We start from the raw sequence: 7,845 nt of genomic DNA, 5'->3' as shown, positions 1-7,845 counted from the left end.
ATGGAGTTTAAGGAATCTGACAGACTGCTATTAAGATGGAGAGTTCATCCCTCCTTTCTTCCTGAGTGTATTTTGTATTTATTTGATAGAAACTCATGAAATGTTTTCAACACTGATATAGCAAAAGTGTTTTTCATGCTCCAACACCACAGTGGCAAGGCCCTGCAGCATTTTAATATTTATTACCTCACCAAAGATATTTTGGTATGCTTCGCAAGAATATTCCTTTTTCCCTTGCTAAACAAAATTATATCCAAAAGTTTGACAATATGTGTGTGGAAGCAAAGAAAAGGCAACCTAAAATTTCTTTTGACTTGCCACCTCCTTTAGCCCATCCTTTTAACCTCCATTTGAACTTTGGCAGTAGTTAAATTGTAGACTGATGCTTTAAAAAGAGCTTAAAAGTGCTGACAGTGTTGGAATAAAGGTTTGAACACACTAATAGGTTTTAGTGTCTGAAACTTTTGATAATCTGGCCCTGAGTGTCATGGGTCTCTCTGAGTGGATTCCATCTGTCCCATAAACTTATGTACTGAAATGTAATGCAGCCTTTTGATCTTCCTTGTGTGAAGATCCTCATGTTCCATAAAATCAACAAGATGCTCTCATTCACTGAAAAGCCAGATCTCAGACGTGGTGATTGGTGAGACTATACTACTTGCTAGTGTCTGTGCCTTTTCCCCTTTGTCTATGTCAAATTTCAGCTGCAGGACAACCTCACAAACACTGTTGAAATATCAAGTGCCTTTACTATTATGACATAGTTATGTTAGAATAAAATATCACGCCATATGACCTGGCCATGTTACCATAGTATCAACGGAGACAGTAAAATAAATATTAATGGTTACACTCTGCAGTAAAACACACCATAGTGAATTAACAGACACTTCAGAAATGTTATTTATTTGTCTATAATGAAGAGTTTTGACATCTCCAGGTATTCTTCAGTGGGGTTTGTTAAACAAACAAGGCACCTAACAAGCTTGCTTCCAATTAACATTGCCATAGTTGGGATTGGAGCCAGAAAAGGATTATTTTTAACTGAGTTCATAATTAGAAATTAAAGTGAGGCTGAAAGCCCACTTGCTGTAAGCCCACAGCACAGTGCAGAGCAGACTCGTGCAGTCTTACCATGCTGAGACGCTCAGCCCTACACCCAGAGCTGCCACCAAGCTGCTTAGAAGCTTTCTAAAACCCCCAAAATCACCACCACAGGGGAAATCCAAACAGGGCTGGATCCCAGCTGGCCTCCAACAGTCCCAGAAAATGAAGCACTGTGAACCCTCAGGGGGATCCCCCTGTCCTGCTTCAGCATCCACATAGCAGTGCTGCTGTGCTTGAGTAATTTTATGAAGACAGATGTGGGGCAGGATTTTCCCTCAGTGACTGTTCAAGTTCATTCAAGGATTACACTGCACATCTGCAAACAGAGCCCAGGAGTCTCTACTCCACGTATCTTCATCCCCAAAATTCATTTAGGACCTTATGTGAACTAGTTGGCAAAAACAACTTCTGGCACTGTAAATACTGTGTTTAGAATTATATATCCCCCAGAAAATAAAACTGTTATGACATGTGAAAGCAAGTTTCACTTAATTTGAGGTTTTTACATCCGATCTTCAGAGAAAACCTGATTCATTGCCTTTATTTAGTTCAAAGTTTTATTTAAATATCATCTGTATGATGAGGGTTTTGTCCAGCTGCTTGAAATATAATAAGTTTGTTCTAATTTTAAAATATAATTATTATATTATTAATTATTAACATGAATAACCATTATTGGGTTTTATATTAATAAATAACTAATTGATAAAGGTACTATTTTCTTCTTATTAAAATGGTATTAAAAATGAAGTTATATCCTGTATTATATCTCCAAAAACAGGTGACAAAACTATGAAATGCTTTCATGTAATTTACAGTTATTTCATTAGATGGCAGTGTTACATTCAAAAACAAGAGTTTTATTCTTTTGTACGTATGTTTTTTATATTCACCAAGAAAAGCAGTTGATCTTACTTTACATGATAAATTATACATGTGTATATACACATTGGAATGTTCAAGTCTTACATCTGGAATTGTATCTTAAAATTAAATGCTAAGTGTTGCTAACTGAATCAAGATATTATTCTACTTGTTAAAAAGTTATACCTTTAAAAAATGAAAAAAAATTAATTACCATCATCTTTAACTCCTAGGATCTATTCAAGAAACCTGTATTCCAGAAATCAGTGTAATCAGAGGAATTATGATTTTAAAAAATCTTTATGTTTTCTTGATCCTTAGGACAGCTAAGAATCAAGTTAGCTCCAAACAAAAGTTTGAAACTGCTTTAATAAATTACTGTGAAGAGCTTTTACAATGCCAAAAATGATAAGTTATTTCTCTTATATCATGGATATCTATGCTGCCTCTCTGCTACACTAAAATCTGAATCCATAGAGCAAAGACTTGCTACCTTGCTTTTGAGAAAATTTATTTTTCTAGAACTGAAATTATATCTGAGATTTCCTCTTCTTTCCTAATTTCTTTATACTCCTTTCCTCCCTTGATATATCTATCAAGGAGGAAGAAGGAGTATTAAAATAGAAAAAAAAAAAGAAGGACTTTTGTGGTAAGGGACACTAAATCTAAGATAACAACAAAATACTTGTTATGACTGATGGTGAAGTAAAGCAAGAAGTTGGAGGATGAAAGAATTGTACTGAAAAATATCATTATATTTTTCACTACAGTATTGTAATGAAAAACATCATTATATGCTTGTCCTAGTCACATCTTCTGTCCTTCACATTTGGCACTGGACACTATGCAGGATATTGAGATTGATGGACAGACTCTCTCATTCAACCTGGTAGCACTGTTCAAACTACTAACCAAAAATTATTCATGTTATATATAGGCTTCTCTTCAGGATACAGATTGTTCTCAAGTGCCCCAGATGCTGTCTTTTTGGGGGAGGGGGGAGGGAGGTTTTGTTGGGTTGGGGTTTGTTTGTTTGTTTGGGTTTATTGTTTGGTGTTTTGAGGTTTTTTTGTTTTGTTTTGTTATGTTTTGTTTTGTCCGGGAATAAATTCCACCACCAAAATATACAAACTCAATTTCTACCTACGAAGTCTGTTCTGCATTTTAGTCATTCCATCCATGCTGATCCATACTTTTACACTTTCTGCCAATAGGCTTTTAGTCTTGCTGGAGGAAAATTATAGTAAAGAACTACACTAGTTCTTCTTGAGCATTTCTTTATCATCAGTTATTCTGATAGTAGCAGCACTTAAACTGGGAAAAAATAATTCCCTGTTTAAAAATGTGGTTTATTTCTCTCTCTCTTTCTCTCTTTGCAGTACACATGATGCCAACATGGTTATTGATGTTCTATTCCTTAGGATTGTACTTTCCAAGGTGCCTGATAAGGGACAGCACCCTCCTTAATGTTGTGCTGTCTTTCCACATACAGAACACTCAGGCAGTGTGCTAAAGTGGACTGCTTTTGTCTCACAATATTCCTTAAGGGATTTCTATTTTTCAAATAATGGCTGATGAGACAAGCATTTTAAGAATCTCTGGTTCTTTAGAATTTCATTTATTCCTCTGGAGAGGCAGGTTATCAAAATGCCATGTCCTTTACTGGCATTTACCCTGAAGGCTGGGAAAGCATTTCTGTGAAAGGTGGAGTTCTGAGTAGTACAGAGTTACAGCAGATGTGCTACAAAGCCCTACCTCAGGCTACTTGTTATTTTTGCACCCTATCTGAGCTGATTGGTTTTTCCCACCTGTGTGAAATTAGCATGTTTTCTTTTTTTTTAATTACTAGTGTTGTGCACCAGTATAAGGATATCACAGATTTAGCCACAAGTTTGTGTCTCCTTTGTGAGACACAAAATAACTTTTTTGTGCCCTCTTGGTCTTTTCTCTATTTAAAATGGCATGATTTTTTGCCCACTATTTTTCTTTTCAAACATCATTAAAATATAGGATTCTCTTAATTTGATTTTCTGCTTCACTTTATTGGCAAGATACTCAATTCCAGGAAATTAGAAAGCAGCAAATTGACACTGTTATTGGCCCTTTGAGAACAGTAATACTATACATAATGTCATGAGATGATGTAAGTGCACTGAAATAGAAAGAAAGCACACAGGTAAAGGAAGAAAATAGTCATCTTAGTAATTATAGTATATGAAAAAGTATTTTTTCCCATTCTTTTCCTGGTATTTCTGATCTACATGGCTAGGAACTCTACTTTTTCTACCATGATATCTTTAATCTGGCTAGCAGAAATATACTTTTAAACTGAGGTCTTTAAAAAGCTGAAAGCCAGGATGATGATGATGATGATGATGATGATTAAAGGAAAAAGACATTGCAGGTCATGTTTTGAGAGTCTACAATGATGCATCAGAGGTGGCTAAAGTTCCCAGTGAAGCTGAAACTCTTGCTAATGGCTCTGCAGTGTGTCCTTTCATGCCTTCCTAGTAAAATACCTTCTGGCAAAATTTGTCTTCTCATTGGACATAATCAGATAATAACTCAGATTTGAAACACAATATTCTCTCATTTAAGTTTACTAATTCATGCTTCAAAATAACAAATTTATTGAAAATTATTCAAAATAATAATTTATTGAAACTTTTGTTTTTCATGTTAGAAAAACTTTAATGTGCTACAGAACCATCAAAGGGTTTTAGGAAAATTTAAGTGTAAATTGTAGACATGAAAAAGTATAGATGGTTTGTTTTATCTATGAGGGAATGTGCCAGACCAGAAGTGAATATATAGTCCAAAGTCTTTAGGTTTTTGTATAATCAGACATTGATGATAAAAGAACCCCATTACTATAAAATTATATTTTGATCAGCATTCCCTATGTTCCCCATATAGTTTGTAGAGTGTGAGGAAAACACTATTATGTTTGCCAATCACCTTTTTCACTATTTAGCTGGCAAATAAAAACAGCACTATGGAAACCTGCACCACAAAGAGGCCTCAGGTGCTGTAGCTCAGAGAATATGGAAAGTGAACAGACTACTGGATGCTCTTCAAAGGAAAAAAATCATCTGCCTTTTAAGGATAGACAGCCAATGAGATCTGTGTCAGATGTCTAAAACCAGACAGTTTCTGATCCTGCTTCCCAGCTATATAACCAAGGGCTAAAGACTAGCAGAGCAGTTTTCCCTCTGGCCGCCTTTGCCTCCCTCCCTGCACGCACGGCTTTGCTGCCCTCACCCCTCAGCACACAGCTTGTGCTCAGGCATTCTTCGTGTCCCTGCCCTGCTCCTGCACCTGCCTCAGCTGCACCTCTTTGCACAGGAGCAGTGTTAGTGCTGCAGGTGAAGGTAGCCACCCTGGGTGAGGGATTTGGCATGCCTTGGGACGCAAGGCGATGCCTTCCTTTGGAGTAGGAAGATGTAAAAGCAGGAGCACAGCCATTCAAAATCCAGAGCTGCCTCTGACAGTAAACACTAAACAACACAAGCAACACAAGCATAACCTTCATCAGATGAGTCCAGGTCTCTCCCATGAAACAGGAGATCCTGGTTGAACAAGGAATTAAGGCTATAGTTTCTAAAAAAGTGTAAAGATGCATAATTAGGAAGACCTGATTTGCTCATGGAGGTGAATGTGCCTATGAAGGCAAACAGGCTGTATTTGGCATACAGGTTATGTATACAGAATAAAAATTGACGACTAACTGATTAACTTTTGGAGGGATTCAAATGCTTGGAGAGCATAGTTTCTGTGAGTAGCAGGGCCATGGGGCTGGAAATAGTTCACAATATGTTAACCCCACCCTGTCATTCTTAGTGCTTTAAAACACTATTTCTGTCTTAGGAAAAGAGAAGCAGAAATGTTAGCCTACTATGATTTGATTAGATGAGTATTCCCATATATTTCCAAGAGACTTAAAAGAGATCAATTTCCTACAAAACTGTATATATCTACTTTCTAATAGCATGAAAAAAATAAATCTTTTCCTTCACCTTTTTCCAGTCACATGAAGGAAAACCTGGACCAAAAAAATGAAGTTCAAATGGGCCCAATGACCAAAATTATATTTTTCTTGGTTATTTTTATCTTACTATCATATTTCTACTGCTGATTTGAATAAGTTACCTAGGAAAAACAATGTATAAAAGTCTGTCTTCAGATCTCTGATAGGAAATCCCCACTACAGCAATAAATATTGTATCTGTGGCAGGCAATTGGCAAGCTACCTTAATCATGATAGTCCCTGGCTGACAATCACACAAAAGTGAGACCAGAAAGTATATCTTAAATGTTTCAGCACTTGGATTTTCCTAACTACTCCTTTCAAGTTCTTTATGAACAACTTGTATATAGATCAAAACATGCTAATTTCATCATCACTGGCCAACTTCATAAAAGAATCATACAAAAACATATGGGCACACTCACCAACTTTTTAAGCAACCGAAACTTTCATAGAGCTATTGATGTTTCTTCATGAGATAAAAGCATTTTGCTGTTTTGAAACAATAGTACCTTTTTTTTTAATATGAAAACATATGAGAGTGCTGTGTGTCATTCATCATCTGTCAGCTTTTCATTTGAAACACTGTCAAGGGGCTGCCTAAATATGCAAAAATAGCAAGGGCTACTACCTTCACAGCCAAGAGAGGTTTGGGGTTTGATCCTGAATGCACTAATAGCCCAAGGTAGCAAGCAAAAATACCAAAAATACATACAAAATACCTGGATGTGAGATGCACTTTATTTTTGCACACTTGAGACAGTCTTTGAAAATGTATTGCTGAGCTGAAAGAGATCTTTCTCAGAGATGCTCAGGGATAGGAAATGCATCCTAAAGAGTGACCTAAAAAAGGTGAGAGCAAATAGAACAGGTTAAGGCAAACACTGCTAATAACCTAGAATTAAATAACTTGAGTTTTCTAGGTGTATATGCCATGAAGAAAAACTACATTAACATCTACATATTCCTTATTGTAGCTATTTGCCCAGCACCATCACACAATGGAGAACACTTTACATAGTTAAGATTAGCAGACACATTCCTAGATAAAAGAATTGACCTCCTCATTACAGTCAACTGGAGAAGTTAACTGAGGTTATAAGCCACAAAACCACAACCACTATGCAAATGTATCTTGAGAACAATTTTCCATAATAAATCAGATGTAATGTGGTGCTTGCAATGGTACTTGAATACAGCCATGAGAAATGTCTATCAGATGAGAACTTCATAGCATATGAGACAACTTCATACTGCACCTTTCAGTGTTCAGCATTCACAAGCTCAACACTCACCTCAGGAGACTTTATGATTTTGGAAAAGATATCCATGGCACCGTGTCCTAAAAGAAAAATTGTGAGTGACTAGTGAACACAGAACTCAGTGCTCACAGTTTCTACTTTATACATAAAGATAATAGTATAGAATTAAGAGCATTTGCTGATCATTTGGTGACTGTTAAGTACTGGATTCTAGATCACTGAGGAAAGTTTAGACAAAGCAAACTTCTCACAGCAAAAATCTACAGTTTGTACAAAGAGGTATACGATTCTAGCAAGAGTAGGGATTGCTTTGCATTAACTGTAAAGAGATCAATAACCAAAAACCCAGATATCCAGATCACTACACTAAATCACAGTGGGTAAGAACTACGGTTGTGAAAGTTTGACTGGAGGGCCAGAAGGACAGCATAGCTTTGTATAACCATAAGGATTTTCCTGAACAGGAAAGCTACCATCTAACATTTTAAAAATCAAAATCTGCTCCAAATAAAAGCTGGAACACAGTAGGTTACAATCATGCACTCATCTTTGTGTTAAAAGTTACCAAAGGTATAGATCATTTTA

The sequence above is a fragment of the Vidua macroura genome, chromosome 4 (genome assembly GCF_024509145.1).
Source record: "Vidua macroura isolate BioBank_ID:100142 chromosome 4, ASM2450914v1, whole genome shotgun sequence".
NCBI classification, from domain to species: Eukaryota; Metazoa; Chordata; class Aves; order Passeriformes; family Viduidae; genus Vidua; species Vidua macroura.
Note: the sequence above shows the minus strand (reverse complement) of the source record.